At 39.7% G+C, this 26,917-nt stretch overlaps 1 long non-coding RNA gene across 1 annotated transcript in view; it reads left to right on the top strand.

The window, feature by feature from the left end:
- The first annotated feature begins 4,995 nt into the window (after positions 1–4,995).
- LOC148393316 (uncharacterized) overlaps positions 4,996–26,917 on the top strand; it is a 39,226-nt gene continuing 17,304 nt past the window's right edge. The window contains exons 1-3 of the long non-coding RNA XR_015860400.1: positions 4,996–5,162; positions 25,979–26,094; positions 26,373–26,464. This is a non-coding gene — a long non-coding RNA (uncharacterized LOC148393316). The remainder of the gene's footprint in view (positions 5,163–25,978; positions 26,095–26,372; positions 26,465–26,917) is intronic.

Genomic DNA, 26,917 nt, shown 5'->3' on the forward strand with positions numbered 1-26,917 from the left:
CATTGCAGTCCTTTCTAAATGAGCCATACCATATTGAACTGAATCATAATCCCACTGAGTAAAACCTAATAAACATTTTCTTACTTTAACATTAAACCATACTCGATTCATTATATAACCGTGTTGATGTATTTTTTATTTTTTTTTGCATACTATTTGTCTCTTTTTTAATCTTTGTAAGTTCCAGTCAGTGGGTTGTTTTGCATATGCATGTATAGTTGTGAATACTTTCATGCGGGTATTCCAGAAGCATCCAAATTAAGAGACAGTTTATAATAGAATCAGATATGTCAGAGGCTCATGGAGTAGTGGCAGCAGCACAGAATATTAACCAAATCAAAAATTGCTGCCGTGACTCATCCTGATAAAGGAAAGTGTATTTTTGATGAGACATACCGTTATACTCGGAATTCATTTCCACAGCAATTAATCTTGATGTGTTCTGTTGACTGCTCATTGGGAGAGGTCGATTAAAAGAAAAATATTTTTTTTTTATTGTCAATATAATTGAAGTCTATTTTTTTTCATTACAGAGGGCCAAGTGGCTGGTGACATTCATGTAAGCTTTCAGATATTAAATACATATCCCTTTATTGTGCTTTGGAAAGGTGAGGCTTATGGATTGTGTTCTCTTGTGACAAAAGTGTTTATATATACGTATATAGATATAGAGCTCCTTTCTTCAGTCACTAATCCCAAAGCCCCTTGAGCCTACTACAGAGGAGCATTTCTTAATTAAACCTTTATTTATATATATGATCGGTCTATGAGGAGCTAAAGTCTGAGATGTGCCTATCTTATCTATGGACTAGAAAGGTTTAAGCCCATGGGGAATATGTAGGTGCCTGTAATGTGAACATCAGGAGCAGTGAGGGCTGCAGATTTTGTCCGTCTAGGCTGGAGGCTTAACAAGGAGGAGGTGAGCCAGTTGTCACGTGAATAGATGGAAACTAATGAGATGGCGTGTTTAACAGAAGGGGGTAAAAGTAGTATGGAGGAGGTGTGATTATATCAAAAGAAGTGATATGTGAATTTGATGAATTGAGGGAACGCATCTGTCTGAGGCGGAGTCCTCCTTTGAGCCTGACATGAGAATTCAATGGACAAAGCCTTATTAACGCAGACGTTTCGTTTCAGCTGCTGTGCAGAAAGCAATTACTGTAACAGCAGTCCCAGCAAATCTTTCAAAGGTGAACGCTGGGTTTAACTGTCCCAAACTTCGGAGTGATGCATTTTCTCTCCCATTGAGTTACTCATTTGTTTATTCACCACTGGACTATTTCATTGCTGAGCTTTATTTATTGTTATTATTTTTTAAATTCAAGCATCCAGTCTAATCCCATTTATTGCAATTTGTCTAAAAAAAAAATATATCTTTTGAGCGAACCTGACACACAAAAAGAAGCATGAATTGAATTAATGTTAATTTCTTAATACAGTGGTGCTTTGAGATGAGGTATGAGCACTAATGGCACTTTTAACTTTACTCAGATCACTTCACACCAAACTGTGGTTTTGCAGAATGAACAAAAACAAAGAGACTTATGCATTATGAATTCAAAACAACCACAAACTGCGTGTATCTCAATACTTAGTCATAGTTGTCTTCCTCAGACTAAAAATAGTTGAAACTGAATCGCTCGTCGTTATAGCCAAAAATTGCACTCGCTTTAAGATACATTAATGTAAAATAAGAATCCGCAATTATTTCACCAACTTAAATTACTGACACAACATTTCTGGTAAAATAAGCCAACGTAGGTTTGTGTAAAACACCTGCTAATCAATTCTAAATGGTGTTTCCTTAATATTCAACCTGAATATTTCATCTTTTCCCCTTTCCTCCTTCTCCTCGTCACCCCCCACAGGGAATAGCTTAGGTCATTACAGTCTGCTGTCAAAACCTGTGACTGCTTCGTGTTGGAGAACAGGATTAAAGGCTGTGAAAACAAGAACAAGCAGGGAAGTGAGGTGAAAGCTGACAGAAGGAGCAAGGCCTTAAATATTTTCTTTTTTCTCCCATTGACTGCCACAGTTGACCGCATGCTGATTCCGGCAGCTACTTTGTGGGAAGCTGCACTAATGTGAAGGATGCAAAATCTCACGGAAAACACGGAGAAGTAGGCTGATGACGCAAATGTGCTTTTTCAGAGAGGTGATTACTACTTTATACTTTTTTTCAAGTGAAATCCAAATGATAATGTACAGCAACGTGACACAATCAGTGGCGCCGAATGAAAGTATTTTCGGAATATAATTCTCAATGGGTGCTAACAGCTGGCTGTCAATCAATCAAACAGTGGAGCCAATGAGTCACACATAGTGGATTGATAATGTCCACTTTCTTCGCCTGAATTGGGAACAATTTTTGGACAAACCTGAATGGCATCTGCCTGGGCTTGAACCACCTCACTTATGGATAGTACTCCATTTTGATGGCTTTCACTTTATGTATAACCCTACTAAAACGAACAAATAGAATTACAAAGGTAAAAATGAATTTAGAAATAGCTTCTCAATTTTTTGTATTGTTTCAGCTGCTTTCAGCCTTTTGCCCCCTAGCGGCTGTATACGAGCGCAGATTCTGTTCGGCAGACCCATCAGGGTCACGAGCAGGCCCGTGTTATGGCTCGGGTCCCCCACACCCTTGTCCTGTATTCAGCTCCTCCTGAATGGTCCCCCTGATTATCTCATAGTTTTGCTGGATACTCTCTTGTCTCAGCTTTAAAAAAAAAAAGGTCTACATTACTTCCAGCTCGCCAAACTTGTCAAAACCAATTAGCTGTCCTATTATTCCCCCAACTGATTTCACCCCACCCCCCCTTACAGCCCCTCACCTCACAAATCCTTGACCCTGCGCTTTCCTCAATCGAAACTTCCAACACGACCTGTACAACCCCTCAACTCTCTCCATCCCCGTCATGCAGTGACTTATTTTTTTCCAGCCTCTTTCCTAAGTCCTTTCATGTGAGGGTAAATGATGGTGAAGCAGCTTCTCACACACACATTAACCGGCCTTTGTGTGTATGAAAGCAGACAGTGAGTCACTGGCAAAACTAAATAAAACCTGCCTGATAGAACGCAACCAAGCTGAAAAATGTGTGCAAGCGGCACTTCCGTCATCATATCCTGCAGAGGCCCAACCCACACTGCGCTTTATCCGATCAATGTCCCATCAATTAGCACCTCACCAGTGACAACACAGAGGATCTTCATTAGTGGAGAATGCCCAATTATATCAGTTGATATTGCGCTCCAAAATTAATTATACCACTTGCATGGTACGGATGATTGAGCCGGCCCTCACCCCGGGCTGGAGCAGTTACTGATGCGATTTGCTTTTGGCTCCAAAGTCCACTTTGCCCTCCTCTGTCTATGTAATCCTCCTTTTCCTCGCCATTCGTTCTGCACACTCAATACCATTGATCACCGAGCATAGCACACCCCGTTTACATTCTCGCCCTTTTATTTGTTCACTGAAATTCCGAACACGGTGAAAGAAATGTGCCCCTACATGTAGCTGCAGATCAAATAAGTGGAGAAGAGGTAAATCTACAAAAAGCTCATCAAGAGAGCTCTTTCTCTGTATAATCCTGATCCTATAGGGAATCACGAAAATAGACAGCCTTTATTTCAGCGATAACTAAAAGAGAAGTGTCTTCTCCTGAGAGCAAATGTGAAGGAGGTGGAAACCACAGAGACCCTAAGGTGAAGTGCTGGTACCTCAAAACAATGTTTGCTTTTGCACTCTATACCCAGATGAGTTGCTTTGTTATCTGTTTTTTTTTTTTTTTTGTGAGCACGCAAAATCACCTGTAGTAGGCTCGGTAGTCATTTCTCTGGCTTCTTTGGGGGAAATAAAATCCAGCTTTGAGAGCAAAAATTCTAAATTTACTACCTTGAAGATCAAACACATGACCTTGTTTTCATGTTTTTCAAAAATAAATTTTCCACTTGGATGTAATAAAAGTCTGCTCAAACTTAGGCCGTCATAAAGTAAACTGAAAAATCAGAACGAAAAACACTGAAAAAAAGAGACCTCATTCCAGTAAACTGGTTTTGATGAATCGTTGATTTATGTCGATGTAAATACTAATAAATAAATAACATTTTCTATCATTTCAAAATTGATCACTGCAGACTGAATAGCTGAAAAGTAGCCTATTTCTTTCTTAAGGCTTGTAGCCTCTGTTTTTTGTTCTGCTTTTTCGTCCCTTTTTCTAAACCTAGTCACGATAAGTCACCTCTAAGTAGTTATTTCAGGGCAATTTAATAAAATGGGAAATACTTTGTTTAAAAGCTGGTTTGACCACAGGAACTCACAGTATGATGCACATACAAGGATTCAGATTAACTGTGAAGCAGGAGCGCTGCCAGGGATTTGGGGCACTATAAAAAAACACCTTACCAGGCCCATATACAGCCTGTGTTTTTTTTTTGTTGTTTTATTTTTAACATAAGACTATGCATTTTGATGATTTTTTTTCTGATGTTTGTTAAACTGATAAAACCATTCTGAAATAATGGTTAAAAAATAGTCACATCGGTCAAAATTATTCTGAAATAATGGTAAAAAAAAAGTCAAGGATAAGGTTTTATTTCAGATTGATTATCTCCATCATGATCTTTACCTCCATCACAGCTGCTCACCTCCTTCTTCAGTGGGAACTTGTCCAACTTCCATCTTGGAGAAATAACTTTTCTATGTCACTATTTTGAAAGACAGGAACGCAGGTCATCGGTGGAGAACACGCTACTGTTTGCTAAGCGGAACATAAAAGGCTCGGCGACCACAAAAGAAATTATGAAAACATGAGAACAATCAGCAATATTTGTCTTTCCAAAGATAGATCCACATTTGTGTGTGTGTGTGTGTGTGTTTGTAGTACAGAGTGCCATGTCATCTGACAGAGGCAGAGATCACCCAAGAAAATATCTACGAGTTCTCCTCCAGACCTGCAGGGAGCAGAGAAAAACCAGTTCCATCACAATTAAACAAACTTCCTGTCAGATGCCAGAGATGGCCATACTGCCTGCAAAGCTGTATCAAAGCTGGGGAACAAAAAAGGAAATGTTTCTTAGGGGCAGAAAGAAAACTTAAACAGAGAAAGCAAAGAAAAGAAACCCAAAGAGACTCCTCAGTTCCTGGTCACATGCAACTGGTAGGAAATGGACTTGAATTCTTAGTTTGAAATGTTTGGTTTGTTTGAATTGTTTGGTTTGGGTTACAGAATGTGTTTGAGTGGCTCTCAATCAATTTGTGGGTACTTGTGCTTCATGTTTTCCTAATGTATGTATGCAATTACTGAACATAGTTGAACTTAAAATAATGCAATGTTTTCTTTGTTGAAGGTTATCAACCTGACTAATCACTAAGTGTGCAATAAACTGCAAAAAGAAAAAGAACTGGGGAAAATCAAGACAACTTGACGGTTCCTCTTTTCTTTTTACAGTTTATTGAACAATTACAATTAATTGATAACCAACTTGACACCGAGCTTTAATCATAATTCCAAACAGGGATAAACTGACAGAGTAAAACATTAGGCAAGAGACAGAAGTAGACAGAACATTATGAGGATGACACAGACTGAATATAAAACAGCACCCAAAGCAATTAAATAGCTGCTTGTGCCTACAGCTCACATTTAGCAACAATGCAACACTGTTTGTTTTGTCTTTCTGCACCAAATTACATTAAAAGGCAGCAATGGCAGTCATGGGCCTAATAGTTTCCCAACATAACCATTTCATATTTAAATCAACAAATGCAATAATTGGGGGAACTTTTTCAACTTGTAATGGGAAAAACAAATTATATTTGGTGTTCATTTGTTTGTGGAGATTACAACATTGTCCGAATTGTCTCATGGAATAACTCGAGTTAAAATAACAACTGCCACAGATATAATTTGAGATACTAACACACGGTAAAACGTTTTTGTTTTTTTTGTTTTGTTAGTTTTTAAAATTCAACACAGTTTGTACTTTATAGCAGTGCAACTAACCAACTGACGCACTCACCTGAAACAGCTCAGGTATATATGTGTATATATATATATATATATATATATATACATAAATATATATAACAATTACAATTGTCTGACCACTTTCTCAGTTCCCAATTCCTTGACTTTTCAAGTTGAGTTCATTGCAATCAAAAGAACCAGCACTTTCTGTCACCATCTGTGACCATGGCAAAGATCTTATGAGAGCTTGATTTAACCACGGTCTGCCATTATGCTGTACTTTGCACAAATTGAAGCACTTTGCCTCATTGTGCTCAGTAATTATGCTCAGTGGCAGCATCGTGATTCTTTTTCAACCCATGCTAAAATGAACCCCTAGTGAGCTTCACTTTTGTATATATTCTGTGAATTTTGATGGTCAACTGAGTTGAGACATGCATCTTGAAAATAGTTTGCTTCTCAACTTGCGGATGCATCTAAGGTGAGAATAACTTTCCCTCGCGTGATCACACATCCATCTGGTGTTGAGGATTACTCATTTGGTAGCTGAAGGAAAGGCCCCCTATAGGGTAGACCTTGATGTAACGACACAGACCAAGTGAAATATCGAAGCCATGCCTGCAAATGAAATCACACTTTGCGTGCAACCAGCATCTTGTTCGCTCTTCTCACTTAGATAAGTGAACATTAAAGTCTGTGTTGAGTTCCACTTCACTTGGTGCTAATTTTCAAATCCTTTCCTTATGTTTTGCTGAGGCAATGGTGGTACTTAAACATCTGACTTCATTATTTAGGGGTGGGACTGACTGGGTTGACCACTTGAAAGAATGAGATTATTGAGAGGAGGAGATCTAGGAGGTTTGTCCCTCAAAAAGGCTTAGGTATGAATGATGACTTGGGGATCAACCAGAAACATCAAATCCAGGTCCAGAAAGTTCGACACCCTGCCAAAGTTTGGCATTAGCCACAGATTCCCACCTGTAGTGGACACTGACTAGCCACAACTTTAGCACCAGTTGCGCATTATAATGACTCCAATACAAGGACTTTATTCAATATTTAATGATGTCACTGTATTGTTGACATTAGGAAATTCAAAACCATTCAAAACACCTCTCATTATGATATGCAATTTGGTGCTGATCTGATGGAGGCCGGCGTGGTGATTCGTGTGGTCAACACGTTTGCAAAGGTTGGAGGAGGTGTAGGGATCGAATTAGGATTGTTCGGCCTTGGTGAAGGTCCACGCTTCCATGAGCGCCACTTCTCGTTTATAGATTTGAAAAGCGGAGCAAGTAAGGAAATGGCCCGGTCGGCCTTTGCCTGAGGAAATCGCGGAGCACCATTTGTAACGGAGCCATCTCTTGACCCCAAGTCCCCAGCACCGGCCCTCCTGAGGGCCCTGGGGTCCTGCTGACCCACCTCCTTCCTCTGTTCCTCCATCTCTGTCCACAACGTCAGTGTATAAAGCAAACTCCAGCTTCAGGCCACATCTGACTTTCTTTGCAGTTTTCCAGAGTGTAACACACGGTGCAGACAAGCGCCCTCATCCGCTCTACAGAGAGGAGGCTGTTGCTAGGGTTGACCGATTTAACAGCTGCCGGGTAATACACAGAGTCATTTTTTAAAATCTAATTGATCGCTCCATTTCCACCTCTACACTCGGTGAATGTTCTATCCTTTGTGTATGCATGGCTGAATAACAGATGCCGCCTGTCCTAAAAGGCAAGAAGAGAAGTAGAACAAGTGTGACTTCATTGCTTGCAATCTAGTTAATCAGACAGCTTACCGCAAATGACTTGGAACAGTCATCCATGTTAAAATCTCTTTTAATGAAGGCTGTTTTATAGCACAATGCACACTTTTATGTTTACTTCATCATTTTTATTCACAAGTCCATAATGTATAGTACAGCAGAACCTGTTGAAGTGATTAACTTTAACTTTGTCTGGATTTTATAACAATGGTGAGTTGTTTTAGACTAAAAATGGAACATTATTGACTTATTGGTGTGGATTCCGTTCTTTTTTTTCAGCCATATTACAAAGGAGCCATAGGTACAGCGTTGTGTCGTCATCATAATTTTCATTGTTACGATTACCTAGTACCTCCCGATCCTAGCATCAGAAGGTTAATCTAAACCCGGCTGACCGTGCCAATTTGCTCGCCTCAGAGCCACTTAACACACAATCATTTCACATCCAAGCAATCAGCCAACAGCCACAGGCCCAATTCTCACCCAGTGAGCTGTGAGACGGAAAGCGCTATCAACACATGATTGTGACGCCGCCTCCCCCTCCTTCTGTCACCTCACTTCAGCTTATAACTGTGAACTCAAGTCAACACATAACACCGTACATCTATGATTAACATCAGTGGTAGCTTGCATATGCTACATATCTGCCAAGTGATATAAATCTGGAGAAAGAGAGAGAGAGTGACTCCTGGCACATTAGAGACAGAGAGCAAGTGGCTAATTATAAAACCACTCTGGGTGCCCGTTAGTGTGGAGCCATGGCTGCTGAGCTGCTCCATGCAGAGTGGGGAAAATGAGCCTGTCAGTCCAGTCCCAAGTTGCTATGATGAGGGCAAATGAGGTACGGCCCTGGAAGCCTCTTGCGGGCCATATGAGAGAGGAGGTAGCAAAGAAGGGTGTGAAAACACACACTCACATATATAGTGTACATAACCTGATTGTCTCTTTGTGAGTCGTCAAGAAAAGTGGGTCAATATGTGACAGACACGTGGGGCTTTCAAATCCTCATGTTCCCCAGCTCAGTGACCATAGCGCCAGTGGGCTCAAGCCACTTATTAAACATTACATTTACAAACTTTTTCTTGCCATTTTGGAACTTGTGATATTAACTTCATATTGTTTGCCCTTTGTTGCGATTGTGGATTAATTGCCTCCACTTCCCTGTTTTACTTTTTTGCTGAGTAGAATTACTCAAGGGGAAATTCAACTCATACTTTGCTGTATATTTCTCCTGCACACCACTCAAAAGAGTAGATTGCAAGCAAGGCAGAAGCGAGCAAAGTTAATGTTTACTCAAGCATACTTAGCAACTCTCCAATTAGGTTCCATTTTACATTTTTCCACAGAGGGACTGGAATTGTGACGCTCCGTTTCAATGACGAACAAATTTTGGTCGTGGTTCCACTAACTGCAGTTTGGTTAGAAACTGTAAAAACCGCAGTGAATGCAGACAGAAAGCGACAAAATACATCTAAAAGTCATCCCTGTCATTAGCTATGGTATATTCACGTTTTAGAAGGGTGACTTTTACATTCATGATGGTATCAGCAATCATTATGCAAATATTCTAGATGAAAGAATGGGAATGGAAATCATACATGACTGATTTTCTTTTTTCGCCTGTATGTCCACATTTGTCACAAATGTGCGTGCAGACGGTTGCCTTTGATTGCAAGCCACTTAAATATATCCTTCACTACATCTTTTTTCCATCTGCTGAGGCAAGTCATTATTAATGGTCATGCATCCCCCCCCCTCCCCCTAATTTTGTCAGTGACTGACAGACAAGTTGATTCTCTCCTTTCATTTGCATACGATGCCTTTTTCTCTATACTTGCCTCTGGTGATTCCCACACTGCCATTCCCAAATTAGCATGCTCCAGCCTGGGACTCGGGGTTGCTAATCAGAAGCTGTGGTGAGAGGAGAAGGATATCTTCAAATGACATCCTTTCAGTCAATGGGAGGTGCACATGAAAGCGCGACATCCCGTCGTTTTCCTCAGAGCTGGGCGAGTTTGCAGATTGACAGTGACAGCACCCCGCTTACGTCTGAGACACCCACAAGAGCATCTCCAATTAAAATCTTCCTATGATTTCCTCTATTAATAATAAATGTCTCTGCGCTCAGGGGAGATGCGATTGGCATGTGTCTGAGAATTTTTCGTACAAGCAACAGCTATAGATTTCTTCGACTCGGTCGTGGAAAGCTTCAGTGTATGTGTCACATTTTCCTTGAGAGCATTCTTTGCTGCAGCTTGTCATGTAGCGCTACTGAACTGTGAGTTCACACACCCACAAAGCCATAACACACCACTCTCTGGAAACTGAAGATGCCACATTGGATTTCAGCAAGAAATTTGAAGAGGTGCTGATGAAGATGCCAGGAAGGCAGACACACCTTTTCCTGGAAAAAATATTGCAGCAAGCATCCCCTCTGTGTGAGGAAGGAAACAATAAATCCAAAAGCACCTGGAGTGCCACCGTTCTTTATTTAAGGGTCAACTGCCCTTATCATGTGTCATAAACACGAGAATTTAAAGGTCATCATGGAGTAAACAGAAGGGAAAATCCACACATTACAAGATCAATTACAATTTTACTGGAGTATAATAACTGCAAAATTGCTTTAAATTACCTGTGTGATTATTTAGACAACTTTAGACTGGCTTGCTGCCATCAAATTGTCATTCCGCTGGTTCTATCAGCGACACACCCTCGCTGCGCCGGAACAACCAGCATGGTGCAAACTGGTGAGTGAAATTGGCAAACAAGCGCAGCAAGTCTTGCGTCTGAACAAAAATCAAGATTATACCAGCACTTCTTCAAAAATAGAGCCTATAGTGTTTCTTATAAATGCAATTTGAACAAAAAGTGACTCCCCAGACCTCAATTGTGAGCGGAGGTGGAAATAAGCAACAAAGGGAAGAAAGTGCTGATCAGCGTCTTGCAGTTTGTGTTTACCAGCAAACTGTAAAGAGACTTCATCGTGAGCGTCATTGTTGATTTGTCCTTACAGAAAAGAAACTTCACAGCATGATTTCACAGTGATCTTTTTCTTGTATTGGCCATGATGTTGAAGGCAGCGAGGGCATTGTTTTATCTTCTCATGTACTGAAAAGTCACGCGGGCCCTATCTGTGACTCAGCTTGACTTAATATGCATTTTGATGAAAACAAGGATTTGTATCTCATATTGACGAATACAAATTCGTGCATACTGGATGATTAGGAATGCTGACCGATGCTGTCATTAACAGAACGTTTGGCTATGTATGATGCAAGTATGTTGCAGAAATCCAATATTTCAAAAACATGAAGAGCGGGAGTTGAACATGGATTCTGGTATTATCATTCATCATCAAGATAAGCAGAAGAATAGTATCTAGAAATTGCAGTCTCAGGAAAAGAATGAGAATGATGAGACATTGCCTGAGTTTAAATTACATAAACGCATATATACATTTTCCACTGATTGGGCAATAGATGGCCTTTTGACTAAATTATCTGTATGGGACAATTGAATATCAATTATTGTTTTGATGCATTTTTTTTTAATAGTTACATACCCCGCCGCTTGTTCCAAGTCAGCCGTGCTAGGCTCCAGTTACCTGCAACCCTAGAGAGGGCAGTTGCAATAGAAAATGGATGAATGGACTATTTTTAATGGGATGGAGAATGCTCTGATCTTCAGTTACAATCTCAGCGTTGTCATGAAGAGAAAATAAAGTCCATACTGTATCAAAAGCCCCTACGTTGGTTGCAGCCAAGTAGTGGACTCCAGTTTCCCCCTGGTGCTTCAAGATAAATTATAAATCAACAATCAATTCCACACAATTTCTTCATTAGCATTAGCGCAATCCGCTGTGATATAATATTATTCCCATTTATTGGTAAATGTGTACCACCCCCCTGTTTTTTAACCTATATATGAAAAAAAAAAAAGGCCTGAATCAAACCTTTCTCAACGATACCAATAAAGGAGACATTTCATACTAAGCCACCTGGTGAGTAAGCTTGCTTCAAACTGGAAATGGCATCTTTGTGTTAATAAGTTTGTGGGTGTTTTTATTTGATGAAATCTCCTGGCAGAGCCCTTTGTCATCTTTTATGTCTACAAGAGAGTAGCCTGCTATGACCTTTGGTGACTGTCAGGCGAGAGGAACGGACAAGACTTATAAGAAATGGCAGATCTGCAGGTGACCTTTCTAAAGCCCTCATATTGCATTAAGACCACTTGATGACTTGGATTATTCACAGCTGTCTGGAAGCTCACTATTGACCAGACAGCCAAGATGTTCTCATAAAAAAATAAAATAAAAAAAATCATGTTTTGGTTTTAAAATAGAATAAAATAATACAACCTATCTCACAAGTTGACAAATTTCCTATGCTACAACTCTACGTGTGTGGGAGCATGCTTGACCTCCATTAATTGTATCATATATATATTTTTTTTCATTAGAAACAAGTGTGCATTAAGTGTTAGACAGAACATAATTAATTGAAAAGGTGCAATGATGTGAAAGTAATTTTGGGGGTCGCTTACTTGAGTTCTATTTTGGATCAGGTGCTCTATCTCCATCTCATTGGAAACCATTAGCTCTGCTCAAGCTATCACAAGCAGCACACAGCAACAAATCAGTCAGTCTGGTGTTCATAAGGGTTGCCTTTAGGGACTTTTTTTTTTGTTTGGGTGGGGGTGAGGGCCTTTGAGACATTCTCCTATTGCCTAACTCCGCTGTTCTTTCATAGCCAAATCACTATTGCACCATATGGACGAACTAATTGACTCACTCGTTTCAAAGCAACCTGACCACATCTGTGTGTTTCAGTGATAAAACATAAAAGCTTGCTCCGGTAATCTATTCCTGGACCGTATCCATCTTTGCTGTATACATCCGGTGACCCATTAGCAATTGTAGATTGTAATTTTCTGAAAATCTTTAGCATCTGCCTCAGTTGCCATGTAATGAAGGGTTCTCTTCAATTGGACAGCGACCAAACGTAAATGAGCTACTTTACCTTATGTGGTATTTTTTGCCCCCATATTAATCAGTGGTAAAAGTTTGAGATGATATTAATTTTGCATTCTCAGAAATATTATTTTCTGTGGTAACTGTTTGGGGTGTGGCTAAGCTGAAGATTTTCCCAGCCAAGTTTTGGACTTACTTTACGTAGAAGGCCGGTATGATAGCATAATTAGTCTACCGAGTTCCGATACTTTATGATTACATCTTACAAGTTTTTTTTCAACCAAATATTATTCAAAAAAGCAAACGGTGACACTTAATCAAGCATAACAGTTTTTATACACTCAATGAAATGTTTTTACTTTTGTGTTAAGCTAGCGGACTTTTGTGACTCAAAACTAATGGCTATTTGATCATTTTGGTGTTTAGTTATTTGTTTCATGATCCACTTAAACTGGGAAAGGTAATTAATATAGCAAATTGAAATTTGGTTAACTACACAGGCAATAAAGAGAACAGATGCTAAAAAGTACGTTTAAATAAGTTCAAATTTATTTATTTGAATGCTTAATCGCACGCAGGATTTCAACAACTTCTCTCCATAGTTATTATTTGGGCCTGGACCGTATCACTCATGCTAAAATGGGGTTCACTATAAGAATTGTTCATACAAAGTCAGAAAAAAAGATTATATTCCATTGAAATGAATTAATATTCGAGCCAACCTGTTTACTATTAGGATGCAGTTATATAGACAGGAAAACGCTGACAAAAAATAACTTCATTTCAATGATAACATTTTGATTGAAATGTTGTCTTTCACTCGCTGATGTCCCATTTGAATACAAATTCATTCTTCAACACATGAGTGGCTGTGATTAGAGAGTCACTGGCTGTCTTTGTTACTGCAGTAAGTCAGAGGCTTCCCTTTTTAATTGGAGCTTTTGGAAGTAGTCTTTGCTGATGGCGAAATTTGACCTGCAGTAAAATGACAACCATTCAAAAGCAATGAATTTCAATCGGCTGTTCTTGTCTGCCACCAGATTGGTTCTTCATCAAACTGTCATTTTGCTCACTCGTTCTGACATTTCACAAGATTTGGGCGGTGACTTCAGTCATGTGCACTTGATTAATCAATCTTCAAATGCAGGTGAAATAAGATGTGAGGGAGATCGTTTACACAGGGGAAAACATTCTGTGAGAGAAAAGCGTGTCTACCAGTAGATTTATGTTATGTTATGTTATGTTATGTTATGTTATGTTATGTTATGTATTGTATTGTTATGTTATGTATTGATATGTATTGTTATGTTATATTATGTTATGTTGTGTCATATTTAATTTCTCAGCATGTGTTTAAGGGCACCATAATGTGCTCAGATTGAAGATGTCAAGATGTCCTGTTGTTCTGGTCCTTGTGTGATTGCAGCATGTCCTTCCCCAGATAAATCGAAATGACCAGCATATAGCTCTCTGACTGAGAGGTTCTTACAGATCAATGAGCATCATAGTTAATACCCATTCTTTTTTTTCTCGAGCTGTGGAATGTTTGCTGCTTCCTGACGCACCGTTTGGCCGCTATTTTTTTTTTTAATAGCCAGATCAAACCCATCCTTTGCCTGAAGACGTCTTGTCGATCCAAGGCTGTTCAAAGCCATCACAGTCACTGTCCAACAGAATCAATAGACTTCTGCTCCTGCGGCCCCTGTCTCACTCGTTCATTGCCTCCTTCAATAGTGGACAAAGTTTTTCAGTACATCTTAATGGAAAGAACATCAGTCCGATCAATAGTTCAAATAATCAATGAGCACTGGGGAGCAAGCAGAATAGAGTCCCGAGAAGGATCAACCGAGGAACAGGTCAGATTTGGTGACTAATAACTAGTAGCTCCATCCTGATTTCATGATAGAAGAAAATCTATTGTCAAGGTGTCTGAAGTATTTTGGCAGGAGCGCTGCAAAAAAGAAAAAACACACAGGTACAGGTTTTCCCCCGCTAAATATTTTCATGCTGTATTTTAAGAGCATTCCACATCACTGGCAAGATGCTCATTGGACATTTTTTTTTGACACCACACTGATGTTGATTGCTAGCAAGTGGAGACCGATTTAATCCATTTCTGGCATGATGATGAACAAAGATAGAATAATTATTGTGTACAAATACATTTGTCTGTCCAAATTTCAAGAAACATGACAATTATATATTGCAAATAGGAGGCAAGGTCTCCTAGACGAGCTTCTTTACATTATTAGCAGCAGTAAAGCATGTTGTGTGCTAAAAGGCCTAATTGCAGTGGTTAATTTCGAGCCATTTCTTTTGCAGAACATACAGTTTTCCTCAGCTCAATCTTCATGTCTCCCTGTCATAGTTTCAGCTTGTCATGTGATCATCTTGTGTGTTCATGCACACCGTATTAGATAATTATGTCCCAAATATTTGATACTTACTCTCTGATGTTGGTAGCACACTTGAGGGCTGAGGGTATGGCACTATTCAGCAATACAATATATTTTGTGCACCTCTTGAAAATATGCTGGAGTAAAAGGAAAATGACAAAAAATAGCAACAAGCAGTACCTTCAATGTACTGCTACTTCTACTCTGTAGTACTTACAAAGGGGAAGTGAGAGCGAACCACAATCTTCCAGCCACTCCACCTCCAAGCATCTCAGGCTAATTTAGTCCATTAGTGTGTCTATTATTAAAAATGCCCATGATAGAACCTCCAGTTGACAAACACATCAACTCTAATTTTCTAAATGGCTCTTGCAAGATTAAACAAAATAACAGAGATTAAGAACTCAGCAGGGAAGCTTTGGAAAGTGTTATCCTGAAGAATAAACATGTAAAATGGTTGCTGGCCATTTGCCCAACTAGGAAGAAAATGTAATCAATGTGATTTAAATGGACGTAAGAGTGAAACAATTTCTGTTATGCGTGAACATTGCACAGAACATAAAATGGCATCAATCCCTTGTATTGTAATGGCTGTCCAGGCTGCTCAGTACAAAAATATCAATTATTCAACTGGAACTCAACATACATACTGTCAACAGGGAGACGAACAGCAATAGCAGTGATTTGATTTTTGGTTGAAATATTGTGGAATATGCATGTACGTGGGATTGTTTCAGTTTATTCCAGCTTTCACTTTCATTCCAAAAACACACTTGCTGGGGATAAGCTCCCACTGTTGCTTAGTCACCTTGAATAATTATTTTAATCTTGTAAAACCGTTTGTAACCTGAGATGTTAAAAAAACCAAGGTAATATTATCCATAGAAATTCATAGATATGCAATTATTCCGTTCCAGAACCTTTTTTCTCAATGCCATAAACAATTGTTTTAGTTTGATTGTTATTTTTGGGCATATCTAAATTCATAAAGATTTTAGATCGTACTTGAGAGGCTGATTAAATAAACATAACATCAGAACACTTCCATTTCATTTGTGTTATTTTTCATGTTTGTTTTAAATTGAATATGTATTTGAGAATCATTTGGATAATTATGTTTCAATTGAGTCATGAATCCTAAGTAACAGTATTCCAATGTGTGTAAAATGTTTGGCTTCTCTCATCACCTCGAGAAATAAACCTCTCTTGGAAGATTGCCATATTTTCTTGCTCTCTTCCGTGACAACATTTAGGATGTCTCAACCAAAGTGGCAGGGATTTCCAAAATCAAAATTCCCTCTATTTGCTTGATGTTTTGGCTTTGAAAAGCAGCATAGCTAATGTTCTCTCACACATCATATCTTTCCTCTACGCTTTTCAAAAAAATCATCACACTAAAGCAGCTTAGTGGAATTAAATCACCATATTATATCACTGTGTCCTGACAGTTCAACAGATTTGACTCTCTGCTTGGATACACAAGACAGAATTAATCTTTGGTTATTGGTGTGGAACATAAAAATCAAAATCTACCATTATTACGATTATTTCTGCCAATTTTTACAGCATCTTCTACTTATTTGCTTGGCACTCCTGCTGTGATAACAAACGCATCAAAAACGTCAAGTAATTACGGAATGCACTCAAATCTCTCGTGTGCCATGTTTCGGTTCATATGTCGTCTTTCTTATGCGTGTGGTCAGTCAAGCTCCCTTAGTGGCATTCTCAGTGTCAGCGCTGTAGTCATTGTGGCTGCAGGCATCCTGTCGCTGCGGTGGATTTACCGGCAACATGACCCCACCCCCACTCCTCCCTCCTCGGTCAGCTCTTTAATTACCCTGGACTATTGATCCTCGCAGGGACACGGCACTCTGGAGCTGAGACTGGGCCTGCACCAGTTAATGACTGATTATTCTTCTGTGGGTCTCATGGGAGCATACAACCACTGCCGGGACAGAAGGAGCCAAGCACCAGTGGGAATGCTTAGTCGTGCAGCAACATTAGCACTTTTTACCAGCTTAGCAGTGGAAAGCAGACATTGTGTCTTCCAGATCACAGATTTAAATCAGTTGACCCATTTAGTTTGGAAGAGAAATTGGGAATTGCTCTGTATAAGTTCAAAAAGTATAAGTTCTAATATTTCTGATGTCATAGTTATTTTGTTTATCCTAAATTTTTGAATTTGTTGAACTGAAGGGGCACTGGATCACAAACTATAGTACGTCACATTAAATGGAAATAAACCAGGAAAGCAAATAAGTCAAACTTTATTCAACTTCAACTCACAAATTCAATTTTTGGGAAAATTAAAATATTTTAAGTACCCCTTATAGTCCGAGAAAATATGGTACACATAGACCTTAAGGAATATGGAACCACAGATTTGACTAAAACAATAAAGGGTGTATACAGAACCCAAATGCACACCAGAACATAGGAGGAAAAAAAACAGATGAGTAATTATAGAGTTCAAACCAAAATTCAGATCATGAGTCTCTAGATTTTGGAGGGGTGCAGGGGCCTATGCAGGTAAGAGTCCTGCTGCTCAAGTAGCAAGAGATGGAAACTCGCATTGCAATATTGTCACAGTAGAGCTGCAAACAGCTACGGGGCGACGCAAAACAAAAAACAACAATGCATAACTCGTGATGGAACAAAGAGCTGAGGTAGTCATCAGGAAAACAACCAGATAGGAAAATCAGAGAAACCAGGATTGGCGAGACCAATCCAAGGAGGAGTGCTGGGATGTCTTGCATGAGAGCGTTGTTTGTGGATTTGGAGCTAATGAGGTGGGCGTGGCTGACTGGTAAAGCGCAGCAGTGTTGATATGAGTGGGAAAAACACCCAGGCTGTATTCAGCTGGCCAAAATAAAACCTGATTTTTAGCCCATCAGGGTTAAAATTGGATGGCTCTTGAGTAGTCTAAAGTATCAAAACTGTTTTCCGAGATGGGTTGAAACCAAATTTGGGAGGTTTGCAGATTCATACCCAATTTGGACAGGATGCATCTCCATTTCATATGCGCAATGATTTTCTTTGCCTCCTTTCCTAAGTGATATTGCCAACTATTGGCTCAGCATGCACATTAAATCTCTTTAGCTGATTTCAGTTTATCCCTGAAAAGAAAATATCCATCTATTTTTATACAGCAGGTTGTTCGGCTACTGACTTTCATCAGTACATGCATGAGACTATAATTATGCAAAACAAAAATCAAGCAGAGACCTGAAGTATATACAACACATTTTCTTGCTTTTCTTTCCTCCTTGGATATTTCTTGCCCATTCTTTTTTTCAAAGTTTGATGGCATGCTCAATGCCTCTTTGCACGTTTTGCCTCAGTGAGGGCAGTTATTGGTTGAAGTTGACGTTTTAGCTCGGAGCTGTTTGGAGAGGATGCCATGACTGACACTTGACTGACAATGAAAGATAAAGTCCTTCCTTTCTGCTCACTTGCAATCGGTCGTCACCTCCTCTTTTCTATTCCTCTGTGGCAACCTTCTCCTGTCCCTCTCTACCTTTGCATTGGGGGGGTGGGGTGGGGGGGCTCTTTACCCATTCACTTCTTGGCTCATCAGTCAAAGAGAAGACGGACGTGTCAAGACAGTCAGGATGGGATCTGCTCAGGAGCTTACCTTTCCTCGAGATTCCACTTACTATTCATTCTGATAATTCAGACTTAATGGAAATAAAAATACCGGAAAGACTAATTAAAATTGTGCCATTTTGGCTGAACATTGTGCAAACAACAACAAAAAAAAGTGTCGCAAAGTTTTGGAAAACAGAGGCTTTATCGTCCCCGAGTGAGTGCTCCTGATAATGAACTTGAAAACGTACCTGCTTCTATTATTTTTTATTAGCCGTTCAAGGATCAATTTCTTATGTGACTTGCAGGTAAATGGAGTCATTATTAAGTCTTAGAGGCACGTTTTTGTGAGAAGCAAAACAAGAAGACTGTGAGATAGATGTGCCCGATTTATTATCCTTTAGCATATAATTAAAAATGTTGTGTTCTTAAACTATTAATATAGATGATTTTAGGTTTAAAAAAAAAACCAAACCATCCAACTTACTTGGCCGTCTGACATTGCGACTGCTCGTCCACCGCTTCAAAATGTGTCGTCTCTCACTTTGACAGCCAATTTACAGTCTGGTCCACACGCCCATTTTAGATGTGAGGATCATGAGGTATCATCAATGTATTGATCATGTGTCCGACTTGCCGACTGCTTCCATGCTGTTATATGTCTCGTGTGTGAGGCTTCAGAAAGGTGCTAGACTAGAAGAAAATCTTTTGAAAGTTGTCCTTGTTAGTTCGAATAAAAGGTGAAGGGTTTTACATTTGGGGTTTTTATCACAGGGTTTTCACTGCACATTCTAATGAGATGAAGCCCTCAAAATTGAACAATAATTGAAGGGCACAAATCAAATAGGCATGACTGATTCCTCTACTGTACATATATGATTGATCGGCTTCCTCCACAATGTTTTTTTTTTTATTCTATCATATAATATACGTTGAGTCTAATTAGCTTTAATAATCAATCCCACTGAAAATATTCACATTTCAAAATTTGATGGCATAAATATTTTTCAAGTGCTTTCTGTTCATCAACAGGCAAAGCTTGTTGCAAATGAAATGACTCGCCATGTGAATTATGTGATAAGGCAACATTTGCTGGCAATGCTTTTAACTGTTGATGAAAAGCTGTGTATTGCTGTTTGTCTTTTCCCATGTCTATGATTTGTAATTATTATGTTCCTTTCTTAATCATTATTAGTCTTCAACAAAAGCAGGCATTGCTTAATTGACTGTCTGCATAATTAGTTGTCCTTGTGCACTTTTGAGCTGCCTCTTCATACTCTCTATTCTTGGTTTTGTTGTGACAATACAAAAAATATGCAGGGGGACAAAGTATCGTCCGTTTGCTTCTATATTTATTCATACATCCTCAATATGTAGTAATGACTTAAGTGACTTCAAAGCGTGAGGGAATAAAATAGTGACTGACTTAAATCAAAAGTGACTCCATACAAAAAAAAAATACACGTTTTCATTTACATTTGACATTCATTTAACATTATGTACAGATAGAGGAAATAACACATCTGTGTGGACTGGCGAGACAGATGGCAGGAAGTGTGACGACCAATACCATGGTAACAAAAAAATACAAATCTAAGAAAATGTTCTATTTTTAGTAGCACGGCAAAGACTCATCCATCATAACCGGTAATATAAAAAACATGTAACATTTTTTATGTTTTTTTTCTCTTTTCCATTCTTACACTTACTCTCTCACTCACTCTTTCTCTCTCCCTCCCTGGATGATTCACAATGACCGGAGGGGGAATCAACACAGTGTGTACAGATCGATGGACTTTTAAGGATGTTGTGTGTGTTGGCAATGCAAGCAGTGATGCGATGTGCAGCTTCACCGTGCAGATTGACAAGCTTACTGAGGCTAACGGGACCACAATACCTGAAGGCCCAAACTCAGAATTGCCACTATAGAATTTGCTACTGATGCTGTCCGCCTACATTTCATTTCCTTGAATTGCACTTAGAACACTAATTACACTTTTCAACATTTTTAAACACAGTGACGAAGATAGATGATGTTATGACTCACCGCTCTGGATGGAGCAACAAGTAGTGAAGTTGAAATTAATAAATAACTTCATCAGGCATTTGGGTGAGCTGTAGCCTACCTGAGGTCACTTTGGGCGAGAGCGTGCAATGATAGACCCTGGACTGGTCGCCAGCCAATCACAGGACATATGGATAAACAGTACTTGCAATCGCATCTATAGGAAATTTACAGTCTTCAATTAACTTTTATTTTTAGGTAGGCTGAAGATGCACTACCTGCATAAAAATTTTTAAAAAAAACAAGCAAGCAGATTCTAACTTGGATCTCTCGACTGTGAGTTAGACCACCGTGCTAACTTTTCGAAAACTCTTACCAAAACAGATGCAGAAATGCATTGTTACAAATATACAGAGCTGTGACAAAAATTCTTTAAAAAAAAAATTCATAACGCAACAAAAAATATAACAGTTGAGGCACACATAAGTGTCAAGAACATCAATTCAATTACTGTCAATTACTGTCCTCAGAAGGTATAATTTATATTCTTCTAAAAGGAACATTCTTTGCCCGTATTGTATGCCAGAGGCACACTATAAGGAGTCATGTCAGGTTAAAAAAAAAAAAACACCCAGCCTTTCTTTGCCTTTATAGTCGTTCTTTTAGCCAGCCTGAATAGGTGCCTGTTGAGTCCTGGTAGATCATTTATATAATGACAAACTTATACAATGTGCAGTGTCGCGCTATAATTACCTGTATTTGTCACTTTAAAGTTCCACCACCTAAAGCTGTAACTGTCAGCTGAAGTTAGCGGGGGTGAGCGAGGTAGCTGAGGTCAGATGAAAATAGATAAATGATTTTTTCTGATGCTCAGCCAGGGAATGAAGCAGGAAATGTACGGGTTGCTTCATAGATCAAACACCTGTCAAAATATAACCGTTTGAATCCTGGTTGAGAACAGCAAGTTGTGCAAAAAGTACTGATCAGTGAACATTTGCTTTTAAAAATGTAGAGAGGGTCAAAGTAACTTCACCTACAAGGTGCCTTTTAGTTTTATTCTAAAATTACACCCGTAAAAGGAATTGCCCTTTTTTTTTGTGAGTCGTGTTTTAAGTGACCCAGTGATCTGTGCGTTTCAGTTTGGAGTTTCAAGCAATAGATTACATCTCATAAGAGACCATCAAAAGTATATTTCTTAAAATGGTCATTTAGGTGTGAGCTCTGCAGGAGTGCAGTTCATTTGCCTGGTTGCTCTGTTGTTGTTTTCTCCCCCAACTCTATTGACGACCGACCCATTGTGCTGTGATTGCTACAAGACACTGAGGTGAGCTTGCCAAGGTCCAAGATGCAGCGTGCGTGGGTGCAGTGAGGTGATGGAGGAGTGTGAAGTGGGGGCATAATTATGCTTTTGGGAGCCATGGTGATAATGGCCATGCTCAGAGCAAAGGAGCATAGGGAAAGCACTTTAATTGAGATATAAAAGACATGGTTCCAAGGGCACTTTGCAAGAGCAGAGATAGCAGCTCATGTGCTCCAGATGCTTGCCCAATGTAAATACTAGATCACCATGCAAAAGCTCTAGTCTCTATTTTGCACACTCTTTACTCAAATTGAGTTCTGACAAATTCATGTTATCAAATAATTCCAAAGGATTCATGAATCACTCTTTGCAAAAACCTCATTTGCCAGCCTTCTTCATCACTTAAAAAAAGGCAAAGAAATCAAAGGAACTCTGTGTCTCCTGCTAATTGTGTATATTGAGCTATAACAGATGGACTAAGCCTACAACAGTGGGCGGGACACGGCACAGAGAGACATGTTTACTCTTCTTCCCCCAGGTTGCCAGCTGCAGTTAAAATAAAGTTGGTGTCAATCAAGAGTGTGGAATACAGTTCTCTTTCAGAAGATTGGAGTGAATTTGTAAATGAATGATTCTGTCAATGAATCATGGCTCCACTCATGCAGCCTCAAATAAGGGCACTGCCATCAGCATGTTCTGGAACACATACATAACACCCCAGGATCTCATTCAGTTTGAAAGCCACAAACTACAAAGACGTTGATCATGATCTCATCATTGCAGAGTATAGAGAGGTCCATTCAGCATTAACATTTTCAGCATGGAACCTGGCAGATGCTAATGGGATTTTGGAGAGGCTTCCTTCATGGAGGACACCCACGCCCGTGATTCTTTAGTCAAATTTGGCTTCTCGAGCTAACTGGATGCAGTTTGCTTGGGGATTTTTCATCTGAAGACATTGAGATCTTTTTACTCAAGAAGCACCTTTCATCCTTTTGGCATTGTAGAGCAACTTTTGCGTTTGAAGGATTTTTTCCAAAATAAGTCTGCTTGATAATTGACCATACTTGACAATGGTTGAATTCTTGCCAATTACCCTTGTGTAGTCTAAAATGTATCATTGATCTGAGGCTTGCTTTCATTGGGGTGTACTATACTCATATTTGTAACATTGTCAGAAAAGGAAAACATTTCTTTGTACTATATGCACATTTACACTGTTTGTACTATGTGTCCTCTCTGCATCCATTGCAGCCTGGTCATCCTAGAAGAGGGACCCTCCCATCTGTGGACTTTTCTCAAGGTTTCTCATTTCCCATAGCTGGAGTTTTGAGTTTTCCCTTGCCCTCTTGGGAGTTTAAGATCTGGGGATGTTTGAGAATATCTTTCGTTCTTCACATGTGCTGAGTGTTGTTGTTAGTCACCTATATGTTGAACAGAGGCTGTGATTTACCGAAGTCAAATTCCTTGTTTGGCACGCTCAAACATGGCGAATAAAAAACTCTTGAATCTTGAATCTTGAATCTTGAATTTACAAATCTGATTTGCATAGAGGACACAATTGTCTTTTTTTGTCCTATTGTTTTTGTTTTCAAACACAATTGGTAAGTGATTGGGATTCCCACAGCAATTTTAACTATCTTCCCATGATATTATAATGCCATGATCAGTTTGCCACAGTACGATTCGAATCATTAAACCTTAAAAAGGCTTGTGCTTCCATTGTGCAGTATGTAGGCGGAGTGAAGGTAGTTACATCAGCTTAACTAACTAGTGATATAAACAGACTATTGGCTTGTTCATTTTTTTTGACCACTAAGCTATTGACATTTGCTCTCACTCTTAACAATAACACACTTTATAATCATCGTCACATACAGTACTTCCCTACTTTGTTGTACCATTCATTGAACCAGGTCGTCAGTAACGCAATCTGTGTATAAGTGGAGTCATGGAGCATGAACAACAAAAGATTTCCCGCTAACATGTCTTTTTTTCTGTGTGCTCACTATAATATTGTCAGCCTTTTGGCTTTGTCACTACACAAATGCGGCGCCACCAAGGCACGTCACAGAGTCACAGGAGAAACGTTTCCATGGCAGCCGAGCTCAAGGTCACCTGGCCAACCAAATAAAATTGGCCCACCTGGGACTGAACCTCCTTTGACACCTACAAGTCCCATTTTTGCCACTGGTGGTCTTTCATATCTGTGACAAAGCACACACACAGATACAATGGATTTCATCCTAGTTTTGCGCTGGGATCCGCCTGAGCAGGACTTGGCACCTGCGGGGAGTGAATCGAAAGCTTGAAGGAGAGCGCAGCAGCTTGGCAGCCTTGGCTGCAAGGGTCTCTCAGGTTTGGTCTAATGGTCCTGCTTGGCCCAAACGGCTGCCGGTGGTCAGATAGACTCCACAAAGCCAGGGGCAAATTTTCACTCCGCCCATCTTTTGTCAAAGGCACTCAATGACTTTTGAAAAGTAGGCAAGTGGGAATTCATCCTTGGGACCCCCGGAGTGCAGAGGAGAGAAAAGGGTGGAACAAGAGAGAGTCTTAAGTGTAGAAATGCAGGCGAGCAGCATATGTTGTTTTATTGCCATCACTTCGGGCCCTTCGTTCTCCCCAACATGCCATCATAAGGGCCCATCAGTTTACAACAGGCTCCAAAATGACTCTGCTCTGGAGTGGGCGGCCGAAGGGAGCACTTACCTTGCACATTTTCAGCAGCAGCAGCAGTGACCGGTGTTGTATGCAAGAATGCTGCCCGAAACAAAAGCCCAGGAGCTGCGAGGTTCCTTAAACCAGCCACATGACCATCTTTCCCAAATGTTATTTTGAGCTGCCAAATGTGAATAATCTTGGTCATCTGTAATATATTTGCCCTGTAGGCACTGTTTATCTTAATGTGGCAGACTGGTGTTCAAGATGAAGGTATTAGCCGCTTGACAAGCAATGTGGGGCTTCCTACTGCTCAGCCTCAGGAACCTCTGTCTCCCCCCCATCAGTCCCACATCCCAGGAGCACAAGACTAATCATTGTTAGAATTCCCAGAAGGCAATGTTGGTGGTTTAATCTAGTGTGGCTGTAATCCTTGTGCTCTATCTGCGAGCAAACGGCCTTTACCACACCTGCAGTTCCCTGTAGCTTCTACAGAAAACCACAGGAGGGGAGAAGGCTTTCAACTATATGAAACCACTTTGTACGCACATGTCTGTCTGAGAGCATCAACTGGTCACATTTAGTCACGGGAGGAGAAAATGAGGTGTTCTGCAGAGATGATAAAAAAAAAAAAAAAAATAACTTGGCTTCAGGGAATAAAAGATTGGCTGTGACCTTTGTTAACGCCACATTTCAGTTTGGCTGAAACCAAGGAGCCAAAGGAACTGCCTTAAGGCTGGACAAATATGTTGCTCCCTCAGTTCCCGTGAATAAGATAATTAATTAGTTTTTTGAAACGATGCCCTTTCCCCTAATCAGTGCATAACATTCTTCAGATTCAGTTTGCAATGTTACGGTGGCCAAGCTGTGTAAACGTTCACATCTTGATTTTTGTTAAACGTATTAAACTCAATACTTTTGCATACATTTTAAGCAAGAAGTTACAAAAAGTGAGTCTTGTGTCAATCAAACACCTCCAAAATCCAAAGTTAGCAGCAATATAATTAGATCCATCTTAATTGCTTTAACAACATTACAAGTACTGTTGCCTGGTAGCTTTGGTGTTATATTTATCACCTGGCTAGCTGACTTGTGCAATTTTCTGAGACACAGGAACCATCTAGTTAAAGATATTTCCAGGCTGTGCTCTGCGTTCCATTCCAAATGAGTAGCCTTTATTTACCGATCAAATTACGACTGCTGCCAGTTGACTGACTGAGATTAATATTGCATTGTCCAGAGCTAGCAAAACAAAAACAAAACTAAAAACATCAGGGTAATCATGTACACTCTTTAATTTATATTTGGATTTGTTTATTTATATGTATTCTCAGGTGCTACCAGGCTGCATTAATGATCAACCTGCTCGACCAACGTCATGCACATTGCATTGACTCGACACATTTGCAGTCTGGCTTGAGCGAGTTCTAGAAACATCTAATGAACAAAGGTGAGTGGTGAATTTCCAAATACTTTTGAACTGAATGCACCTCTTGTCTCACGTGCTGTGATGAAATCAGAGAAGCTTTATATGTGAAATGTGTGCCTTCATCACAATGTCTTCTTCCTTCAGATGCAACATTTGCTGCAAAAAGCCAAGAATGGCTTCACACCACTTCTATAAAGCTTGTACTTTTTATCACAAGACACGTTTCATTGGCCATGGTATTATTGGCAATAACATTCCATTTGTTACAGCTATTTTTTTTTTTTCTTGCTGACCCACAGAGATGCTGCACCATCATTGTGTCACCGAATCTGCCATTTGGACCCATTCCTGGATCCTGTTTTGGTAATGAGGGATATCAGCACTTTGGCAGGTATTTTACTGGCAGTATGTTTTAAAAAATGATGGCAAAACAGGTGTAGCGTCACATTTTAAGTTTTATTCAATTCTGCCAATACCACATTTGGATTTTGTGGATAATGAGACTAATTACAGAGAATTGTATTTATATTTTCCGATTCTGGATATTCTATAGACAACTCTACCACCACCAGTCACAACATCCCATTTTTTCTGTTTGCAAAGGCATCAGCACACTTAAAAAAAGGCACCTCTGTGAATGATGCCAGCAGCACGGCAGCACTCCACAAGACACCTTTGGGGGACGTTTTCAGGGGTGCTGCAGAGTCATTATCTTGTCATGTATCATAAAAAGACAGCAAAGGCCAGCATCATGGGGGCCTTGCCGGTATGTTCCCATGCTCCCCACGCTTGTCCTCAGCCGGACACTGCTGCAACTTTCCATGAGAAAAAAAAAAAGGCTACA

This window comes from Syngnathus floridae, chromosome 9, assembly GCF_059516105.1.
Source record: "Syngnathus floridae isolate MCC-2025c chromosome 9, RoL_Sflo_1.0, whole genome shotgun sequence".
Lineage (NCBI taxonomy): Eukaryota > Metazoa > Chordata > Actinopteri > Syngnathiformes > Syngnathidae > Syngnathus > Syngnathus floridae.